The following is a 24499-nucleotide window of genomic DNA, read 5'->3' as shown; positions in this document are numbered from 1 at the left end:
AATTGCCTTTTTTTGAATTTTGAAAAGAAAAAACTATATCCTATTCCGTTTCCCTGGAATGTCTTGGCTTCTAAGCTCTCAAAAATTAGTCTAACTTAATTTAGTAAACATGCAGCTGGCTTTTAGTAAATATGATTTCTTTTTCTAAGTTCTTGCTAACTAATTTTTAAATAGAACTTGCTTAAGATTGCACTCTATAACATACATATGTATGATTTTTGTGGAACTGTTTGAGAATGAGGAAGACAGTCACAAAAAAGAACTTTTTAAATAACTATAATGTTTTTATCACTCTCAAGAAATTTACCATTAACATACTACCTAATACATGATTTATATTCAAATTTCCTTATCATCACAGTGATGTTCTTCATAGCAGGATCTAAATAAGGCTGATATACTGCATTTAGTTCTCATACCTCTTTAGTCTCCTTTAATCTGGAAGTTTCCTTGCCTTTTTTGTACTTTTCTCAACATTGAAAATTTTTAAAGAGTTCAATCCAGTTGTTTTTTGAAATGTTTCTTAATTTGGATTCATCCGTTTGCTCACGATTAGATTTTGGTTGAACGTTTTTGGGAAAAATACTGCATAGGTGATGCATTCTGCTCAATTCAGCACATGAGGGTATGGGTGATGTTCGTTTATCCCCTTGTTGGTGATTTTAGTTTGATCTCCTGGTTAAGGTGACACCACCACATCTTTCCACTGTAGAGTTAACTTTATTCATTTGTACTTAAAAACTACTTTGCGGAATGATATTTTGAGGTTTGCTTATTTTTTATTTTTTTAAATTTTTATTTATTTATTTATTTTTTGTCTTTTTGCCATTTCTTGGGCTGCTCCCACGGCATATGGAGGTTCCCAGTCTAGGGGTTGAATTGGAGCTGTAGCCACCGGCCTATGCCAGAGCCACAGCAATGCGGGATCCAAGCTGCGTCTGCAACCTACACCACAGCTCACAGCAATGCCAGATCCTTAACCCACTGAGCAAGGCCAGGGATCAAACCCCCAACCTCATGGTCCCTAGTTGGATTTGTTAACCACTGAGCCACGATGGGAGCTCTGAAGTTTGCTCATTTTTGAAATTAGACCTTTGTGTTCTCCATAACTTTTCTTTTTGGTGACTTTCCAGGAATGTTTGTTTGTATTCTCCATGGTAGAGTCACTTGGTCCCTATTGGTTCCCTCCATGAGGAGAGGAATTTGACTCTCAGCTCTTCTCTAACAAGCTCTTTGAATATGAGCTTCATTCTCTCTTGCCAATGTTTGTTCTGTGGTATCACTCTGAAGATTAGTCTCTTTTGTGAAACAATTATAAGCAACAGAGTCGAGCAGTTTCCTTTTTCCTCTGTAATCTGCTAAAATCTCACTATCAGCCCAAGCAGCTGTTCTTTCTAGATGTGTCCAGTTTCATCCATTCAGCTATTTTACCAATTGTTTTGTTCCTTCTGTCTTTTGCATATTGGCTTGGGAGGCAGAGTATAAGTATTTCACTATGATTATTAGATGGTACATTTGGAAATATGTACTGCACTTATCCACGAGAGGCTCATATTCCAGGCACTTCAGACGCTAGAGATCCAGGGCAAAAACACTAAATTTATCATTAATTCAGTAGTTTTCCTAGAAGTTGGTTTATTCCTCCTTTTTCCTTCTCTTCTGCCTTACACTTGGTGACACCATTTAAATGGAATTGTTTTTGTAAAGATCACCCAGCAGTCATTTTCTGCCTTATCTTACTGGATGGTTCTGTACAGGTGACCCTGTTGACCACTCTGTCTTTCTAAGTTTTCTCTACCTTTTGCCTTTCCAGATAAGACATTCTTCTGCTCTCTGATACAACTGACCATCTCTGCTACACTGTGATTATATTTTCTCAACATTTATTCAAGTAATTATCTCTTAAAATTTTGGCAGAAATATATTACGGCATGTATTTTACATATTTTTGTTTTACTTAATTATGGAATCTTATAATAGGGCAGAAGTCCTCCAAATGATTCTTTAGAAATCCTATATGTTATCAAAGAAAAATTACACCAGACAGTGTTAAGTAGGCAAGAAATACTTCATTCTAGACTACTGCAAAAGGGGAGAGAGATTGGACTCAACTCTGCTGAAATAAAATGTGAGAGGGTTTTTAAACTCTGGGGTGAACTACTGGAAAAGTACTGGAGGACATTAGAGGAGAGATTGTTTAATGAGATTAGTCCATCTGTGTTGGCTAATTGTCTCTTTTTCAAATTAGGCTTCTCCCTTCCCACAGAGACTGGGAAATAGGGGAGCCATCTTTCTTAATGATGACATTTCAAAGGGATGGCCCCACCAGGTCCTTGAAAAAGAAATTCCTGGGTTATAAAACTGGCAGGAGGCTGGGAGAAGATTTATCTACATTTCAAAGGGGCAGCAAAAGAATTTGCATTTACAAATTTTTTTTAAAAGTAAATGGCCTAAGAAAAAGGAGGTCAGGGACCATAGTCAGGAAGAAACCTGTCTGAGGTTTAGTCAAGCTGAGGGGAGCATTAAGGTCCTTTTGATCAACGCAGAGTTGTGGCTTCTAGCATATCTGCCAATGCAGAAATCATTACTGAGTTTTGAAACAAGTTCCTGCTCATACACAGAGCCCAAGGTGAAAAAAGGAGCACTCCACCTGAAGAGAATATGAAAAGAAATGTCCAAAGGTGTGGACAGAGACAGGAGGTTCACTGCTGGGAAGACAGGAGGCACCATGGCCTAGAAATTCAGTTTGCAATGATTTTGTTTCTGAGCCACAGGAGGCTTTCATCTTGCCTCTATGTGTTCTGTACACAAAGAAAGTATTTTATATTTTTATATCTTCTAATTAATTTAACTTTGAGGCCTGAGACTTTGAGGCTGAGAAAAAGTATAGTTATTAATTCCCACACTTAACTCCTCCTTCTCCTCTCATAACTTTCCTGTTGTCCTTTGTGTAGGGTTTTTTATGTGACCCCCTTGTCTTGGCATTGATATTTCCATGTTTTAAATCCTGCTTTATCCTATAAAGCTCTTACATTGAGGATGTAGCTTCATTATTTTTGTTTTCGTTCAAATGACCTTGAAGTTCCTGTAGAGAGAGCTAAAAATTAATAAACATTTTAAATGGTTTAGGATTTTTATGGTATTCTTTTTTTAAAAGACTTAATCTTTATCCTTCTTCATTTATAAATTTCTGAGTCGGATCTTATTCAACAAAATAGTTAATCTCCCTGATTTCTGATAATCTACCATTATCTTGAACATCTGATGGGCATGTAATTGCTCACTGTATTCATTTGGAGCTCCAAAGAATAGAGGTTCTACAATTTGGAAATACAATTTACTGTTTCATGATTTTTCCATTTCCGTCCAGATGCTGGCCCTTGTCTAAATTGAGAACTTGTCTAAATGCAGATCAATGGACATTGTGGGGCTTGTTTAAATATGAACAAAGTCTAAAAATCTAATACCATGATAATTCTTTTCCTTATATTCTGAGGACAAATTGAAGTTCTGTGCAGAATGATGCATCATTTGGTTAGCAAACACTAATTTTTTTTCTCTATCTTCAAGTCACAAGTTCTTAACTGTTTGTTCATTTTCTTTTGTTTCAAAGTTTGTGTTCTAAATTCTTTGTTTGAAGTCAATACTTAAGAGTAAATATCTAACCAAACAGTATTTGAAAAAGTTTTGCTGGCACCGAGCTATGACTCAAATGACTCAAAACATTCATTGAAAAATAAGTCATCAGTCGCTTTTTAACTAGCCTATTGCATAGGCTTTAGTAATTGTTTAGCAGGCTTCTCAAGAATAGGAAAACATTCCAAATGCTTTTCTTTACAAAACTGGAGACTTGATATGAAGATTGGTAAGAGTAAACTAATTTCCCTGAGGTCTTGTCTGTGAGCAAATCTATGGAAGAATTTAGGGTTACCTAACATTAATGTAGTGCCTATCAAAAACAAGTAATATACTTTACTTATGTTATTTCATTTAATGCTTCCCTACACCATAAGCAGTGGATGTCATCTCTGTCTTATACACAAAAAAAGCTAAGTTTGAGAGGTTAAACATGTTTTCTCAAATTCTTACAGCCAGAATTAGCTAGTACATTTTAGGTGCTTAATAAATAGCTATCACGTGTTAGCTTCTTCTATCCCAAATAAGAACTCTACAAAATGCATTATTTAACTGGTATAAGTCCACCCCTTCAACTGAAAGAGGTATGATTATTATCCCCATTTTACAGGTGTATAAACTGAGTGCCAGAAAGGATAAAGTGGTATACTTAAAATTAACCAGCTGATAAAGGTCAGAGTTATCATTGACCCCAAGAATTGCAACTCCAGAGCCTGAACTCTGACACCATGCTAACCAGTTGGATGGTGTTTCTAGCATTGTCAATAGGGCACTTTGAGAAAATGAAGGAAGAGCTCATAGTCAAACCATGTGGGTATCCATCCTCCCTCCAAGAAGGAGTGGTCATGGGGGGTGAAGGGTGAGAGAGATTTCTGTGCACACAGCTCTATGCCAGGTGATTTGCTGTCTGCAGCTGCTCCTGAGCCCTAGGCTGGGCTGTTTCCAAGGAAACATGAAAAGGTGTTGGAAATTTGGATATAATATTCTGATCCTTATTGACAAGAAAAAAGGTAAAACACTCCACATTTATCTACTCTCCTCAGACATTGTTTCCTGCTGCTCTAGTCCTAAACAAATTGGGTTTTAGGGCAGCTGGTCAGTGGGGCTTCCCTAGCGCCCATGTACTGAACTGGATGGTTTTGACTCAGTACCATTCTAATCTGTTTTTGCTTCCTGTATCATGCATGTATCACCTGGATTATTAGCATTTAGACTGAAATTTAAGATTTCATCTGATTTGGGCTTGTAGGTCTTCTCTCTGTTAGCAATGCATCCTGTTTCCCACGAGCCTCAATCCTCAAGTGAACTAAGACCACATTTTGTCCACTGCAGCCTAGGTTACTACCTAGCATGATAGCATAGTGGCTACAAGCATAGATGCTGATGCCTGGTTGCCAGGGCTCAAATTCCAGTGCCCCTGTGATATCTTATACAGGTTATTTAAACTTTTAGTGCCTCAATTTCTTCGTCAGCAAAAAGAGGATGGTACAGTAATAGTACTTCTGTCACAAGGTCTAAATAAGATAATACATTCAAAGCACTAAAGAGCAGTGCTGGCAAATCACGTTGCCTTCTAAGTATTATGGGATAATATTAGGGATGGAGGAATATAATAAATATATAAAAAACATAATAATTTAATGAAATATTTAGCAAATATTAGTCGAAAATCTGTTGTGTGATACAACATGCTGATCAAAAATGTTTGTATTTTGTCTGTGCCCTGAAGGATGTTACAATTTTTAAGAACTATGAATTTTAAATGTTTGAGATTCACGTGCCTGATAAGAATTAAGTTTTATGAAAACATAGGGGAGGGAGGAATTACTTCTTGTTGGTACAGTGAGGAGAACATCATTAAGCAGGATGGGAAGAATTTCAACTGATGGTATTTGGTTTTGGGTGGAAGATGCTTCTGTCAGAGAAAACCGTATCAGCAAAAGCATGAGGCAATTTATATTTAGGAAGTAATGTGTTCTGATACTCATTCTGCTATAAAGGCCTGTTGGATTAGTGTAGAAACTATGACTAGGGAATCAAAGACAATATTCACATGAGGTGTACAGGGTGTGACTGGCCTTCCCAGGTATTGGAACAAGTGTCCCATCTCAGTACTTCTGCTCTCCTCTCTTTTCTGCATTGCAAGGTTTTTTTCCATCTTGCTCACTATTTCTTTTTCACTTCTTTTCCCTTTGTCACTTCAGCTTGCTTTTTGGGTTGATGTAATCTTGACTTTATCTCTTTGGATCCTTTCAGTTTCAACAGCTGATGCCAACTGCTCAGCTTTCTAGGCATTTAATACTCACATTCGCTGGAGGAATCTGCTTGGTCGTCTTTTCTTATCAGGACAAGGCACAGGCCCTGCTAGCCCATTGGATTGATTGCATTGAGTCAGGTGCTACCCTTTGTCCTATCAGCTATGACTAGAGGTGGCAGGATCATGTGATATAAGACATAATCTCCTAAATATCAAGGCAAGTTTCCCTGAGAACCGATACTGATATGACAAAGTTCTGTGGATTGCTCTAGCTAATATACTTGAGAAAGTTATCAGAGCTGTGGATAGTCATTTGAATAATTCACAGAACAATGCTGCTTGAAGTCATGAGAATGGATGGCATCACTGAAAAATAAATTTTAAAAGTGTAGATAACATTTTGGGAATAGCTACATTTAATGAGTTAGAAGAGGGAGAGGTTTTAAGGTACAAGCTAAGGTGGTGTGACAAAGGCATTCACTGTCCTTGAGTAGTTGTGGGAGAAGACACAGGGGCGCACCAGTTACCTCTGCAGGTGCACAGAGGAGCAAGGCAACACACTGGGCCTTCTGTCAACCAATAAGATATGGAAGAAAGAAAGCAAGCAAGCAAGCAAGCAAGCCAACAGATCTATTTCTTGCCCTTCTTACCATCAAGAACTATTTCAAAAAACAGTAGTTTCATAGGTTTTGTGGAGATAACTGGTAAGATTGAGCAGCCTGCTGTGTTCGTTCTGAAGCTGTGGCTAGCACAATAACACATCCCTACGTCATTGCTCTCTCTCATTTCCTCCATTACTGCTTCCCCCTCATGGCCTGCCTTATTTTTGGGTTTCCCCTCTTCTTCCTTCAAAGCGTTAGCTAATACATTTTTCCTGGGGTTCGATTTTCAAGAGAACTTGGGATAAAACAACTTCATTAAATATATTGACTACTGCACACTGCACTCACAGCACACTGAACTCTCAGGGCCAATAAGTTAAACTCTAGTCTAGTGCTTCTCAAGGTGTGGTCTTTGGACCAGCAGTTTCAGCATCATCTAGGGATTTTTTAGAAATGCAAATTCTTAGGTTTTGCAAAGAGCTTTCCTGTACCTACTGAATCAGAAATGATAGGAATTCTCATTGTGGTACAGCAGAAACAGATCCAACTACTATCCAGGAGGATGCAGATTCAATCCCTGGCCTTGCTCAGTGGGTGGTGGATTGGGCATTGCCATGAGCTGTGGTGTAGGTCACAGACCTGGCTCAGATCCCAGGTTGCTGTGGCTGTGGTGTAGGCTGGCAGCTGTAGTTCTTATTCGACCCCTAGCCTGGGAACTTCCATAAGCCTCGGGTGTGGCCCTGAAAGAGCAAAAAAAAAAGAAAAGAAAAGAAAAAAAAAAGAAATTCTAGTCGATTTTAATGGATGCTAATGTTTGAAAGCCACTGCTCTAGTCCAGTGGCGGGTGAGGGGATGTGTGTGTGCAAACTCTTGTCTGCGAGCCAGCTACTTGTTTCTGTGAATAAAGTGTTATTGAAACACAGCCACACTCATTTGTTTACTTAGAGCCTACAGCTCCTTTTGTGCAACAGGGCAGAGTTGAGTAGCTAAGATAGTCTAAAATATTTACCATGTATTTATCCTGCTCTAGTCCTACCCTGCACTTCTGTTCTTGTTATTGCAATTATTGCAATTCTTTCTTTTTTTTTTTTTTGGTCTTTTTGTCTTTTTAGGGCTGCACCTGCAGCATATGGAGGTTCCCAGGCTAGGGGTCGAATCAGAGCTACAGCTGCCAGCCTACACCAGAGCCACAGCAATGCCAGATCCGAGCCACGTCTGAGACCTGTACTACAGCTCACGGCAACACCGGATCCTTAACCCACTGAGGGAGGCCAGGGATCGAACCCAAAACCTCACAGTTCCTAGTCGGATGCATTTCAGATGCATTTCTGCTGCACCACACTGGGACCTCCCAAAATTCTTTAACTTAATTGCATCTGTATCAATCAATGTCATATGAATTAAGAAAGAGGTAGGAGTTAGGAGTTTTGTCTTCAGGAAAACTAAGTCAAATCTTTTTTAGGGGCATGGGGTGAGTAGCTAAAATATATTACTGTAAAACTAGGTGTGTATAGTATAACCATAAAGTACCAGAAAGAAATAATAAAAATCCAGAAAGATTTTGCATTCATTTTGTATTTAGATTCTAACCCCACTTTAAAGAAACCAGAATGGGGAATTTCAGGAAATACATTAGGGGTGTGGTTTAGGAAAGAATGGTCTTTTAGAACATATATCAGAAGAACCATATTTAAAAAATAGGCTTAATCCTACAAAAAATATTGGTGAATAAATACATATTAAATTGTGTACATTCATTCATTCATTCATTTATCTTTTTAGGGCTGCATCTGCGGCATATGAAAGTCACCAGGTTAGGGGTCAAATCGGACTACAGCTGTTGTCCTACACCACAGCCACAGCAACACCGGGTCCAAGGCTGCATCTGCAACCTACACCACACCTCACAGCAATGCCAGATCCTTAACCCACTGAGTGAGGCCAGAGATCGAACCCACAACCTCATGGATACTAGTTGAGTTTGTTAGCATTGAGCCACAACAGAACTCCCTATTATATTTTGAATTAATGAAAAGTGTAGATATTTTTAAAAGATTTTTATGATTTAAGCATTAAATATCCTTCTTGGTTGAGTAGTCAGGATACTGACAGAGTCAGGGACTAGAGCTCCTTTTATGTATGTTGGGAGCACGATGTTCACATGTTACAGGCACCTTCAATGCTATTTTGGCCTTCATCAGGGTACATAGGATGTGTTCTTTGAACTCATGCAGCAGAATTGCCTTATTAAAATGTAGATGTTTGTAAAATGCCCAGGACTCTTAAGTTTAATAGTGTCCATGTGATTTTTATACATGCTAAAGAACCAATGGTACAGAATAATCACCTATTTGATTATTTATGTTCAAGTCATTAAATATAATGAAATCCAAACTCAAAGGATTATATGAAAACAGTTAATGCTTATCTTCTTCTAATTTAATCCATTAAAAACAAGTTATTATATTATTTGTAGCCCTCTTTAAATTCCTTTGGTAGCAAATGATGGATAAATAGGTGGACAGGTTTTAGTCCTGCTCCTATTTTATTCTACAAAGGACTCCACCAGACAGTGATTTTTAGTAGTTTGAAGAGTCCAAGAGTTGAACTATCTAAACCCCAAAGCTATAGAAGTATAAAGTGTAAAACAGAATATAGATGTAGGCGTGAATGTCCATATGAATGTGTAATAGAATTTTAACCTTTAAGTTTTGTCTAAGGCACCAAAAGAGAATAGATGTGAAGTTTGAAATTGGAGTGCCAACTCCCAGAGGAAATTTCCGTTTCGGTTACAGAAGTATCACGAGGAGATACCTCTGGGTGAAGGGAGTAACAGAAGAGGGTTCTTTGACTAGATCTCTTTGGAGAATTATTACTATCTTGGGACAGTGCTGCCTCCTGCTTCAAATGGGGAACAGGGAGGGACCTCTGGAAAAGCTCAGTTTCCTGGCATTGGGGACATTGGGGTCTGGTGCCTGACCCACCCTTGAGAAAGCAAAAGCAACATGGACCGTGGAGTACCTGTTAGCAGGGAGAAAACACAGGGAGGAAGCAGAGGAAAGGGAGAGGGAGAAGGAGGGTAATAGGAGAGAGTGAGGGTGTGAGGAAGGGGGAAGAGGGCTGACTGGGGATTAACTACCTCCCATTGGGAAGTGTTTCCTCAAGACTCCAAGTGGGTGTTCCAGAGGAGAGCTGGCCTGCTGAAGTTTTAGTGAGCCCTCATCAGGGCACTGTCAGCTTGGGGATGGCAGGGGGCAGGGCAGGGGCACCAACAGGAGAGCCTGTTAATAGCAGTCCCCAGGGCAGGACAGAAGAGCCTTGGTCAGAGGAGGCTACCCGGGACCCTCTCAAGAATCCCTTGAAAGCTTCCATGGGAGGAAGTGTGAGCCTCAAAGGGCTGTTGGGGATCAAGAGCTCAAAGTCCCTTTAGTACAGAAGCAGTTCTCAGCCAGTAAGGGTTTCCTGTTCAATTTCTTCCTTGTTTTCCCCACCAGTAATCTCCACCCTGGTGAGTGGGGAGCAAATGCACAGAGAAAGAAGGCAGATTCTGACAACAGCTCTCTTCCTAAAAGATGTAGTAGGCCAGCAGCTCTCCTACCTAAGAATGAGCAATGACTCCTGGTCCCCTGGAGTTTTCATCCAGGGCTGGGAAGGATCATCCCACTCAGAAAATCTAAAGAAACTTTGGGAAAGAAAAAAAATAAGTTGTATTTTAATTGCCTCTACCATATGTTGGTCAGCATGTCAATTACTCTTGACCTTTGAACAACACAATTTTGAACTGTAAGTGTCCACTTACACTTGGCCTTCTAAAAAATTTATCCACTTTATTAAAAATTTTTATTATAGTCAATTTACATTGTTATGCTAATTTCTGCTGTACAGCAAACTGACCCAGTCATACATCTGTACACACTCTCTTTATTGTATTATCTTTCATCATGTTCCATCACAAGTGATTGGACATAGTAAATACTAGAGTACTACATAATCCATGGTTGGTTGAATCCTCAGATATGGAGGAATTGTGTGTAGGGAAGGCTAGCTATAAGTTATAGGCAGATTGACTGCATGGTGGGTGGGCACCCCTAACCCTTGCATTGTTCAAGGGTCAACTGTATATATACATGTATATGTATATGTACAGCCTGTATATGTACTTGTTGGTCCTTGAAGATAATGGCTACGTAAAGACATTGACAGAGCAGCTTAAATCCATTTGGAATTTGGAGGCAGGAATTTTGGAGGCATTTAGCTGTGTTGCTCTCACCTGAGCATTTTCACCAAGTCACTTGAAGAAAAACCTGACAAAAAGCTTCCTTGTAGCAATTGTGCAGTGCAGCCATCTCTAGGATTACCTTTCAGGACAGGTACAATCAATCGTCTGCCTGAGACAGTCTTTAACTAAAGGTCAAACAGATTTTTTCTCGATACCCTGGAGGGAAATATTTAAAAACTCAAATCATTGTCCACAATGTCAAAGGTATTGTTTTGAGTACTTAAGATCTTACATTATTTTTCTGAATTTAGCACCATATAAATTGCCATCTTAAATTATGTCACCTGCTAAGCGATCTTATATCTTCCTGTATTCTAAGTTTGAAAATTACATTAAAATATTCACTTATCTACAAATCAAGTCAATTGCCTGTGCTGTGCATTTCCTCTTTGTTCTTTGAGATCTGCCTTCTCCCTTTTTCCACTCAGCTCTGAGGGTCTGCCTCAGGGCTCCTTGTCTTCTGGCTTCTAGTTACAGCAGGGCAGAGGGAAACCTGAGTGAGTTTGGGTCATTTTTCCTCAGGTTTCACCCTGAGGGGCTCCTTATGCCAACCAAGTATCCTGTACCTGTCATGTCTCTCCTCACAGCCTGGGGATGATAACTTACATCTGTTCTAATGGGATTCCCTGTTATCCCTTGTGATCTCTCACACCTTTGTAAACATTTAGTAAATGTTCTGAGTTTTACTTAATCTGAGTGCAGTCTGCTTCTTGCCAAGACCCTGGTTGGTACCCTATTTTGTTTGCCATTTAGCACATAAAACGTAATGCATATTTAAGGTATTATTTTCAGGGAGTACCCATTGTGGCTTATCAGGTTAGGAATGCGACTAATATCCATGAGGATGTAGGTTGAGTCCCAGGTCTCCCTCAATGAGTTAAGGATTGGTATTGCTGTGAGCTGTGGTGTAGGCTGGTAGCTGCAGCTCTGACTTGACCCCTAGCCTGGGAACTTCCATATGCCACTGGTACATTTCTAAAAAGCAAAATAGTAATAATAATAAAATATTATTTTCATAAAGAGAAAAATATTTTAGGAATCACAGGGTTGACTTATCTTTTATTCCTTTCTAACTTTGAAATTTGAGACTGTCTATTTCTTACTCAATCCCAGACTTTCCTGCTGTTTTCCCAACTTAACTTTGAATTAAAAGTATCCCTCAAAGTTCCAGGGATCACTTTGGAAGAGGGAGGGAGTAAGAGCAGGACAAGGCCCAGGACCCTTCTTCGAAGCTTCTGCTAAAATAGCTCCCTTTTCATCTGTTCTCTAGGTTGAGCTTCTTTGTAAGAACAAGTTTGTAAGTTTGATAAAAGAACTCTACTTTTTAAAATGTATGAAAATCATAAGTTAAGGCATGGAATATTCCCTTTAAAGTGTAACTCATTGATCTGAGAGGCCGACATCTTATTGGCCGTTACTAGTTAGTCAGATTCATTCCCAGGTAGGGCTTAGGAGTGCATAGATTTGGGGTGACTTCGTTGTAGAGACTCAAGGAAAGTGACATGGTCAATCTCAGGAAAGTTGAAAAGACAAGGGACTAGTTCTCCATGTGAGGACAAGAAGATCCTATACCCATTTTTTCCTAACTCTTAGAATGGAAAACCTATTGAAGGCAAGGGGCAGCATCACAGGGCAGAAATGGTCTCAGGCGGAAGCAATGCCTGACGATTGATACTGGGCAGTTTGTTGTGAAAAAAGAGATTGGTTGGGGCTAATCACTATCTGATCATTGTCATCCCTGGAAGCTGGTAATCATCCTGCAGTCCTCCTCCTTCAGTCCCACATCCGATCCATCACCAGGTTTATCAATTTTCCTTTTGAATATCTCTCAATATTGCTGCTTCTTTCCACGTCATTCTTCTTCCCTTTTGTCACTTGGCTTAATTTTCCAAGACTCAGTTAAAAGTTTACCCTTTCAGAGAAGACTTCTCTAAATCTTTCAGTTTAAACCATTCTCCCATATGATCTCTTACCATATTCTTTTATTTTTCTTTAGAGCTCTAGATATGAGTTTTAATTATAAATTTATTGGTGGTCATGGATTTAGTATGTGAATCTCTTAATACTTTTACCTTAGTGAGGCAGTATGACTCTTCTTGTCACCCTGTGTTCTTGGCACATAGTACAGTGTTTGGCATATAGTAGGTGCTCAGCAAATATTTATTAAATGGATAGATTAACCCTAACCCAAATCTCCAGGCTCCCGGTTATTCCACTTCTCTCTTCTATATCTCTCAAATCCCTCTCCTTCCCGCAATCTGTATTGTCACTGCTGCCCCATCATCTCTTACATGGACAACTGTAATTGCCTTCATGCTGGATTTCCTGATTCTGCTCTTGCTTCTGCCAGGCATCCTCCACATCATACTATATCTATATTTTTCTCCCCTCGCTCTCATTAGGAAGCCTAAACCCTTTAATTTGGCTGAAGGCCCTTCTTGATTTGACACCTGCTTCCTCTCTAGCCATGTCTGTTGGTTTATCTGTTTCCCTGTCTCAAACATATTGAACTGATTTCTAAATCTTTGGCTCCTATTTCTTTACCTCTGAACTTGTGCACAGGCTATTTTTAAAGCCTGAAATCCTCCTTTATTCATTTCCTTTCCTTCCTGTTCTCTATCTTCCCTCCTTTCTTTCCATAGCTAATCCTTGTTCTTTCTCCAGGGTCCTCCTAGATGTCACTTTCTTTGGGAAGCTTCCTTTGACTCAATTTGCTATATCTGAGTGTCACTGTCCCCTCTAAGGCTCTGAGAGTCCCCTGTTCCCATCACAGCACTTTTATACTGTCTTCCCTTTGCCTATTGACTCAGTCTCTCACTAGGTAATAAAGTCTGAGGTGGCAGGTGCCAAGGTGGCCTTATGCACATATGAAACATTTCCTAGTGCTGAGTACACAGGAAAGACTTAATAAATTCTTGATAATGAATGAATGGAAGGAAGACTTTGATGAAAAGAGGCCAGGGTGTTGTTTTAGAGATAATAGAAGTAGACAAGCTGTGATGGTGAAGCTAAGGTATATATTTATTACTATTTTCTCACCACATTTCTTCCTCCTAATTTTATAAGCAGGTATCCAGATCTTGTAATTCTTTCCCTCAGTGGGAGTTTAAAGTGGGTGTTAGTCAGCAGAAGTTTAAAGAAAGAAGGAACTGATCGAAACCAAGGGCTGTACTTATTTTTTAGAAGCAAAAGCTCTTTGAAGAATGAGGCTGTGTATCTTAGAGGGAACATAAGGAGGGGTGTTCCTTGGAGCAAAGCGAAAGAAAGGAAAGATTCTTCTAAAGTGAGTAAGTGGGAGATATCTCTAAGAGTAGGATTAGGATTCACTTTGTGATAGGGTCATAAGAAAATGGCAAGATGTCAAGGGGAAAGACTATACAGTATGTGTAGGAAGTGAGCTTGTGGGATGCTAGCATCTCCAGAGATATTGACTATGAGCTTTGGGGGAACACATACTTAAGGGTTGTGTAGGGAAATAAAATAAACACAGAAAATAAGTATATTAAATATATTGTTAAAATATTTAAAACCTTTTTCATTTCATGAAGTTCTTTTAGGGCTTTAGTTTTTTAGAATCCAGCCATATTAGCATTTGTGATATCTGTGTACCAGAATGCCTTTCCCAGGTTTCTGGGTCTAGTTTTAGTAGATAAAAGAATCTGTGTGTTTTTATTTTTATTTATTTTTTGTTATTTTATGGATGTCTCTGATACAAAAGACTTGCCCTATTTTTCAGAAAGAGGAATAGTAGTTTCAACATAAAAGAAAGGCCGTAGAATAAAGTCAGGTCAACTGGAAATAAAAACATCCTGGACTTTTGTTAAGTTGTTTCTAACTATATAACTCTTGTTTGCTTTCAGATCACTAGACCTATTTGGACTATTTTGATAGTTCACTCCTTTATTCATAAGTATTTATTTTATGTCTACCAGCACAACCTAGACTCTGGGGATTCATAGCTGAATAGAGCCAGGGACATAGTACATTTGAGACTAGGGTTAGATGTTTTCATTTCAAACCACATTTTTTGAATGGAATTTTTTACATTCTTCTTTGTACAAAGAGGTTTATCATATCTACAGTGCATGCACCAAACCAGGGGACTGTTTTGGCAAAGGTAATGCTTTTTGGTTTACTTTGACCTCTGGATAATTGTGCTTTTTGGTAGCTGACATCAGTGATGGTTCTATGAGAGCTAACTCTTCTAATCTGACTTTGCCTACTCTCCTCTCTTCTTTCTGTCCTCAGGGAAGTGAGTATGAGCATGTCTCCATTATTAAATAGATTCACGGATTTATTAACTTTACATTATGAAGGATGAATAACCCTTCTGATAACTAATAGCATTTATTTCTTTGAAGAACATATAAAAATGATCTACAAAGGCGTATTGAGTGATCTAGATATGGAATTTTGTAGATTTTGAACAGGCCAGTTACAGAGCATACTTAAAGCCAATACTTGATCCAGGTGGAATTTATTTCCAGGTAAGAGTTCAGTTTGGCTTTACATAAGCATCTTGAATGTCTATAAAAATTGGTACCTTACTTTATAGTCAGGCAACTAAGATGTTAAGCAAAGGAATAAGAATAGTCTTCAAAATTTGAAAAACTAAACTGAATTTGGCCTTACTTGAAAATCTCTGGCTTGATTAGAGCCTTTGTCCCAGTATCAAGTCAGACCTCATAGGTACCAACTTTGAATTTTGTTGATCTATCAAGTTTTTTTTTCCTTTTTAATTTGTTCCTTTCTAATCAAATGCTATCCAATAAAAACAAAAACAAAAACAAATGAATAGGAGGTCCCATTGTGGCTCAGTGGGTTAAGGACCCAACATTGTCTCTATGAGGATGTGGGCTTGATCCTTGGCCTTGCTCAGTGGATTAAGGGTGTGGTGTTGCCACAAGCTGCTGTGTAGGTCATGGGCACAGCTCGATTCTGGTGTTGCTGTGGCTGTGGCATAGGCTTCAGCTGCAGCTTGGATTTGACTTCTAGCCTGGGAACTTCTATAAACTGCAGGTGTGGTCTTAAAAAGAAAAACGAAAACCAAAACAAAACAACAAAAAACAAATAAACAAACCTAACAACAACAAAAACATCAAGACCAGGCCGTTTCTATGGTACATTTAATCTGGTAATTAGAATATTACATACTGGGAGACGGGACAAGATGGCGGAGGAGTAGGGGGACACGCTCGCCCTCTCCCACAAACACAACAAAAAAAAGCACATCTACAGAATAAATGACTTGCACAGAACAGCAACCAATCGCTGGCAGAGGAACCTAAACTCCAATAACGGCAAGAAGTTCGTGACATTACTGGGCAGAATGGGAGAAAAGAGGAGAGTGAGAGAAGGTGAAATTGAGCGAGACGGGTGCTCCCGAAAGGGAACTGCAGAGGAGAAAGGGATCCCACAGTCACCTACGGGGGAAAGATCAAACAAACCGGAGGAATCTCCAGATGCAGAGAAGAGTGTAGCAGTAAGTTGGAATACTGAAAAGCTGATCAAGAACCGAACGGACCATCTGAACTACGGGCACAGTCACCAAAAATTGAGACGCCTGGGTGGGGGCTGGGCACCTCGCCTCCGAAGGTTAGTCCCCCAGAACAGGCTGGGGGGCGGGGCAGAGCGGAAACTGCTTGGGAGGTCTAGAAACCATTTGACGGGGCAGAGACTGCCTGGGAGACTAGAAAAAAAAGCTGTCGCAGTGGAAGGGAGCAATACTCTAGGGGCGGGGAAGTGGAAAGCAGCATCAGAGGGAACCTGGGAGAAGAGCCTGGTCTGCGCCTGTGCTGGGGAGTGGAGAGAAGAAGGGATGGGTCCCCATAGAATACCCCCCACGCCACAGCAAGCTTACAGGCCCACTAGCTAGCTGAAAGCTGTGCTTCCCAGTGCATCCCCTCCCCCCACCCCCACCACCCCCATGTTCTTGCCGGACCTGGGGCTGCCTGCCATCCAGGAGGGCTGGCCTCAACAATTGCCTGAAGCCTACCACCACAGGGGCTGTCCCTGCATAGGCCTGCTTGCCCTTTGGAGGAGCTACACCTCCGCAAAGCAGCACCAAACACCACCAGCCCCCGAGAAAAGGCCTGCAGCCCAGAAAAGCTAGAACAGGCCATGAAAAGATCAGCCTAATTCTTAGATGGTTTTTCTGAGTCAGGCTCCCCAGGGAGGAGCCTCTTGGGTTTTCAGCGGCCCTGCTACCTGCCCAAGCCCCCAGGGGGTGCCAAGGTATAGCGGATCAGCTGCATAGGACTGCCAGCTCCAGGCAGGCCCCCCTGCAGCCCAGAAAAGCTGCAACAAGCCTGGCCAAGCTGGGAAAAGATCTCAGATGGTCTTTCTGAGTCAGGCTGCCCTGGGGAGGAGCCTCTTGGGTTTTCAGCAGCTCTGCTAGCCACCCAAGCACTCAGGGGGTGCCCCACTCCCGTGGAATAGCTGCTCAGCACCACCAGCCCCCTGGAGGAGCCCCTGCAGCCCAGAAAAGCTGCAACAATCTTGGCCAGACTGTAAAAAGATCCGCCTACATTCGCAGGCCGTCCTGAGTTGGGCTGCCCTAGGGAAGAGCCTCTTAGGTTCTCAGTGACCCAGATAGCTGCTCCAGCCCCCAGGGGGTGCTGCACTCCTGAGGAACAGCTGCCTAACACCGCCAACCCCCTGCAAGAACCCCACAGCCTAAAAACACCAGAGCAAGCTCTGCCTGAACAAGTGAAATCTGCTACCATCGTGGTGTGGACCTCCCAATCCTGTCTGCCCTCAGGAAGTCCTCCATTGCTTCAAAGAAATACTGTTAGCTCCATCAACACTCCAGAGAAGCCACACTGCCTCAAAAAAGATTGACCAACAACACCAGCCCTCAGGAAATATTCCACAAAAGTGACAAGGCAAACACTGCCCGGTCACGGAGAGTACAACTCCCTCAGGAGAAAGAAAACAACAAGCAAGATGAAGATGCTGAGAAATCACCCCCGGTCAAACCAACAGGAGAACTCACCTAAAACAGTCAACAATGAAACAGATCTCTGCAGTCTGACAGACCTGGAGTTCAAAAGAGAAATAGTGAAAATTATACTGAAGGAATTAAGAGAAGATATGAACAGTAATGCAGATACCCTCAGAAAGGAACTAGAAAATATAAGGAGGAGCCAAGAAAAACTAGAACATTCATTTCCAGAGATGCAAACTGAACTAAGGGCAGTAAAAACCAGAATGAATAATGCAGAAGAACGAATCAGTGATATGGAAGATAGAATAATGGAAATCATTCAATCCGGTCAACAGACAGAAAACCGAATCAAAAAACTGGAAAGCAATATAAGAGACCTATGGGATAATATAAAGCGGGCCAATCTATGCATAATAGGAATTCCAGAAGGAGTAGAAAAAGATAAGGGGATGGAAAATATATTTGAAGAAATTATCGCTGGAAACTTCCCAAATCTAAAGGATACTGGGTTCAAGATACAAGAAGCACAGAGGGCCCCAAACAAACTGAACCCAAATAGACCCACAGCAAGACACATCATAATAAAAATGGCAAAAGTTAGTGATAAAGAGAGGATCCTAAAGGCAGCAAGACAAAAACAGAATGTTACCTACAAGGGAACCCCCATAAGATTATCAGCTGATTTCTCTACAGAAACACTACAGGCCAGGAAGGAAGGGCAAGAGATATTTAAAGTGCTTAAAGGAAAAAATATGCAACCTAGAATACTCGATCCAGCAAGAATATCATTTAAAATAGAAGAGGAAATAAAATTTTTTTCCAACACACAAAAACGTAAAGAATACAGCAACACAAAACCCAGGTTAAAGGAAATATTGAAAGGGCTTCTCTAAACCAAAAGGAAAGGAAGGAAAGGGAAGAAAAAAAGAAAAAAAAAAAAAAGAAGAGGAAGAACTAGGACTGAGGAAACCACAATCAGAGAGCAGTCACTCAAATAAGCAGCATACAGATTTAATCATGAACATGCTTCAAAAAAAATGAAATTAAAAAGAAAAAAATAAAAAAGAGTCATCAAAACCATAAAATGTGGGCAAGGGATGTTAGGAAATAAATAACCCTTTTTGTTTGTTTGTTTGTATGTTTCTCTTCTTAATTTTAATATAGTAATGAAGTGTTTGAACTTACAGGACCATCAGGCTAAAACACACAATTATGGGAAGGGGTTAGCATACTTAAAAAATAGGGCAACCACAAGCCAAAACCAAACATTGCATTTGCAAAAAATGAAAAAAAAAAAATACACTCAAGCAGATAATAACAGGAGACCATCCAACCAAAAAAAAAAAAAGAAAGGAAGAATGGAGAACCATAGAATCAACTGGAACACAAGGTTCAAGTGGCAATAAATAATCATCTATCACTTATCACCTTAAATGTCAATGGACTGAATGCCCCAGTCAAAAGACACAGAGTGGCTGAGTGGATAAAAAGGCAAAAACCGTCAATATGCTGCCTACAAGAAACTCACCTTAGAACAAAGGATACATATAGATTGAAAGGGTGGGGAAAAATATTTCACACCAATAGACATGACAGAAAAGCAGGAGTCGCAACGCTCATATCAGACAAAATAGACATTAAAACAAAAGACATAAAGAAAGACAAAGAAGGACACTACTTAATGATTAAGGGATCCATCCAAGGAGAGGATGTTACTATCGTCAACAAATATGCCCCAAATACAGGAGCACCCAGATACATACAACAAATATTAACAGACATAAAGGGAGATATTGATGAGAATACAATCATAGTAGGAGACCTTAATACCACCCTCACATCAATGGACAGATCCTCTAGACAGAAAACCAATAAAGCAACAGAGATCCTAAAGGAAACAATAGAAAAGTTAGATTTCATTGATATCTTCAGGACACTACATCCAAAAAAAGCAGAATACACATTCTTCTCAAATGCTCATGGAACAGTCTCAAGAATGGACCACATATTGGGACACAAAGCTAACCTCAATAAATTTAGGAGCATAGGAATTATCTCAAGTATCTTCTCTGACCACAATGCCATGAAATTAGAAACCAACCATGGGAAAAGGAAAGAGAAAAAACCTACTACTTGGAGACTAAACAACATGCTACTAAAAAACCAATGGGTCAATGAGGAAATCAAGAAGGAAATTAAAAACTACCTTGAAACAAATGATAATGAAGACACAACCTCTCAAAATCCACGGGATGCTGCAAAAGCGGTGCTCAGAGGGAAATTTATAGCCATACAGGCCTTTCTCAAAAAAGAAGAAAGATCCCAAGTTGACAACTTAACCCTCCACCTACACGAATTAGAAAAAGAACAAAAAAGACCTAAAGTCGCAGAAGGAAGGAAATTATAAAGACCAAAGAAGAGATCAATAAAATAGAGATTCAAAAAACAATAGAGAAAATAAATAAAACCAAGAGCTGGTTCTTTGAAAAGGTGAACGAAATTGACAAACCCCTGGCCAGACTCACTAAAAAGAGGAGAGAAAGAACCCAAATAACCAAAGTTAGAAATGAAAAAGGAGAAATCACAACGGATAGAGCAGAAATACAAAAAACCATAAGCGAATACTATGAACAACTATACGGCAACAGTTCGACAATCTGGAAGAAATGGACAATTTTCTAGAATCTCACAGCCTGCCAAAACTGAATCAAGAAGAAACAGACCAACTGAACAGACCCATCACTAGAAATGAAATTGAAAATGTCAAAAAAACACTCCCTACAAATAAAAGTCCAGGACCAGATGGCTTCACAGGTGAATTCCATCAAACATATAAAGAGGAATTGGTGCCCATCCTCCTTAAACTCTTTCAAAAGGTTGAAGAAGAAGGAATACTCCCAAAGACATTCTATGATGCCACCATCACCCTCATTCCAAAACCAGACAGAGATACCACCAAAAAAGAAAACTATCGCCCAATATCATTGATGAATTATATTGCAAAAATTCTCAACAAAATCTTAGCCAACCGAATCCAACAACATACCAAAAAAATTATACACCATGACCAGGTAGGGTTCACCCCAGGTTCACAAGGATGGTTCAACATACGCAAATCAATCAGCATCATACACCACATTAACAAAAGAAAAGTCAAAAATCATATGATCATCTCAATAGACGCAGAAAAAGCATTTGACAAAGTCCAACATCCATTCACGATCAAGACCCTCGCCAAAGTGGGTATAGAGGGAACATTCCTGAACATAATCAAAGACACTTATGATAAACCCACAGCCAATATAATCCTCAATGGGGAAAAACTGAAAGCCTTCTCACTCCAATCGGGAACAAGACAGGGATGCCCACTCTCACCACTGCTCTTCAACATAGTTTTGGAAGTCCTAGCCACAGCAATTAGACAAACCAAAGAAATAAAAGGCATCCATATAGGAAGAGAAGAGATCAAACTGTCACTGTATGCAGACAACATGATACTATATATACATAGAAAAACCCGAAGGACTCAACCCCAAAACTCCTTGAACTGATTAATAAGTTCAGCAAAGTAGCAGGATATAAGATTAACATTCAGAAGTCAGTCGCATTTCTGTATACCAGCAATGAAATATTAGAAAAGGAATACAAAAATACAATACCTTTTAAAATTGCACCTCACAAAATCAAATACCTCGGAATACACCTGACCAAGGAGGTAAAGGAACTATATGCCGAGAACTATAAAACGTTAATCAAAGAAATCAAAGAAGATGTAAAGAAATGGAAAGATATTCCATGTTCCTGGATTGGGAAAATCAATATTGTCAAAATGGCCATACTACCCAAAGCAATCTACAGATTCAATGCAATCCCTATCCAATGACCCAGGACATTTTTCACAGAACTAGAACAAACAATCCAAACATTTATATGGAACCGCAAAAGACCCAGAATCGCCAAAGCAATCCTGAGAAACAAAAACCAAGCAGGAGGCATCACTCTCCCAGACTTCAAGAAATACGACAAAGCCCCAGTCATCAAAACAGTGTGGTACTGGTATCAAAACAGACAGACCGACCAATGGAACAGATTAGAGAACCCAGAAATAAACGCTGACACCTATGGTCAATTAATCTTTGACAAGGGAGGCAAGAACATCAAATGGGAAAAAGAAAGTCTACTCAGCAAGCATTGCTGGCAAACCTGGACAGCTGCATGCAAAGCAATGAAACTAGAACACACCCTCACACCATGCACCAAAATAAACTCCAAATGGCTGAAAGACTTAAATATGCGACAGGACACCATCAAACTCCTAGAGGAGAACATAGGCAAAACACTCTCTGACATCAACCTCATGAATATTTTCTCAGGTCAGTCTCCCAAAGCAATAGAAATTAGAGCAAAAATAAACCCATGGGACCTCATCAAACTGCAAAGCTTTTGCACAGCAAAGGAAACCCAAAAGAAAACAAAAGGACAACTTACAGAATGCGAGAAAAGAGTTTCAAATGATGCAATGGACAAGGGCTTCATCTCCAGAATATATAAGCAACTTTTACAACTCAACAGCAAAAAAGCCAATCACCCAATGGAAAAATGGGCAAAAGACCTGAATAGACCATTCTCCAAGGAAGATATACAGATGGCCAGCAAACACCTGAAAAAATGCTCAACATCGCTGATCATAAGAGAAATGCAAATCAAAACTACCATGAGATACCACCTCACACCAGTCAGAATGGCCATCATTCATAAGTCCACAAAAAACAAGTGCTGGAGGGGGTGTGGAGAAAAGGGAACCCTCCTGCACTGCTGGTGGGGATGTAAACTGGTACAGCCACTATGGAGAACAGTTTGGAGATACCTTAGAAACCTATCCATAGAACTTCCAGATGACCCCCTAATCCCACTCTTGGGCATCTACCCAGACAAAACTCTACTTAAAAGAGACACATAAACCCACATGTTCATAGCAGCACTATTCACAATAGCCAGGACGTGGAAACAACCCAAATGTCCATTGACAGATGAGTGGATTCGGAAGAAGAGGTGTATATATACACAATGGAACACAACTCAGCCATAAAAAAGAATGACATAATGCCATTTGCAGCAACATGGATGGAACTAGAGACTCTCATACTGAGTGAAATGAGCCAGAAAGACAAAGACAAATACCATATGATATCACTTAGAACTGGAATCTAATATCCAGCACAAATGAACATCTCCTCAGAAAAGAAAATCATGGACTTGGAGAAAAGACTTGTGGCTGCCTGATGGGAGGAGGGGTAGTGGGAGAGATTGGGAGCTTGGGCTTATCAGACACAATTTAGAATAGATTTACAAGGAGATCCTGCTGAATAGCATTGAGAACTTTGTCTAGATACTCATGTTGCAACAGAACAAAGGGTGGGGAAAGAAATGTAATTGTAATGTGTACATGTAAGGATAACTTGATCCCCTTGCTGTACAGTAGGAAAATAAAATAAAATAAAATAAAATAAAAATCTTACCTCTAAAAAAAAAAAAGAAAAAGAAGAAAGAATTTGAATAGGACCAAACTGATGAATTTACAAAAAATAAAACTTACATCAACATCTGTATACAAAGTTAAGACTGAATCTTTAATGTAACTTAAAAAAAAATAAAACCTCAAAATGTGAAATAAAGGCAAATCACATTTTTGAGATTAAGGGAGCCTAGCTATTAAGAACTTGGATTTTGAAATAGATATTTGTGGCCCTGGGGATAATTCTCAGACTTTCTGTTTCTTAGTTCCTTATCCATGTATTAAAGGTAATTTAAAAAAAAAAAACCTGGCTTATAGGATTGTTGTAAGAATTAGTGAGTTAACAAATTTAAAGTGCTCAGAACAGTGTCTGGCACATAGTAAATGCTATGGAAATGTTTAATATCTGTGATCAATTGTAGTAGTTAGATGAGAGATTCTGGAGTCAAACTTGGATTAAATCCTAGTTCCACTGTTAATTAGTTAGGTGACTTTTCTCTATATAAAAAAAAAAATGGGATAAAAATATCTACCAGTCATGGAGTTCCCACTGTGGCACAACAGGATTGACAATGTCTCTGCAGCAGCAGGGACATGGGTTCAATCCCCAGCCTGGCAAGGATTTGGCATTGCCACAGCTGTGGTCTAGTTCAAAACTCTGGCTCAGATTCAATCCCTGGCCTGGGAACTCTATAAGCCACAGGGGCAGCTGAAAACGAAAAAGAAAAAAAAAGTCTCTACCAGTCATGGTTCAGTTTCAGGATATCAGAAATTATCCTGGCCAGCATAATCAGATGGAGATTTAATGTAGAAAATTAGGAGTTTACAAAAGTTTGTGAGGAAGGGCTGTAGGAGCATGTTCTGGACTGAGCTTTCAGAAGAGACACCACTAGGACCATATCAAGCCACTGGTCCTCCATGAGAGTTGCTGTCTGACAAAACTTGGAATCAAGAGAATCAAGAAGCCACTGTCCCAACTGCTAATTCCATGCCACTTCTAGGATCTAGAAATCCAAAGCTGTTACTGCAACTATAGGCTTTCAGAACACATCACCAGAAAATGGGTGCCCACACTTTACCTCTCAGCAACCACCGTGTTGTCACCGCTGCACAACAGATGCCTCCACCACAGCACTTGCAGAAGCAACAGTGTGTGGACTTCACCTCATGTCTGTATTCCAAATAGGATGGAAGCACATCAGGTCACACACAAACCTGAGCTGTAAGAAGTCTGAGAAATGTAGAATAACTTTTCAGCTCTAGT

The sequence above is a fragment of the Phacochoerus africanus genome, chromosome 2, assembly GCF_016906955.1.
Source record: "Phacochoerus africanus isolate WHEZ1 chromosome 2, ROS_Pafr_v1, whole genome shotgun sequence".
NCBI lineage: Eukaryota > Metazoa > Chordata > Mammalia > Artiodactyla > Suidae > Phacochoerus > Phacochoerus africanus.
The sequence above is the reverse complement of the archived record's forward strand: the minus strand, read 5'-3'. Positions refer to the sequence as shown.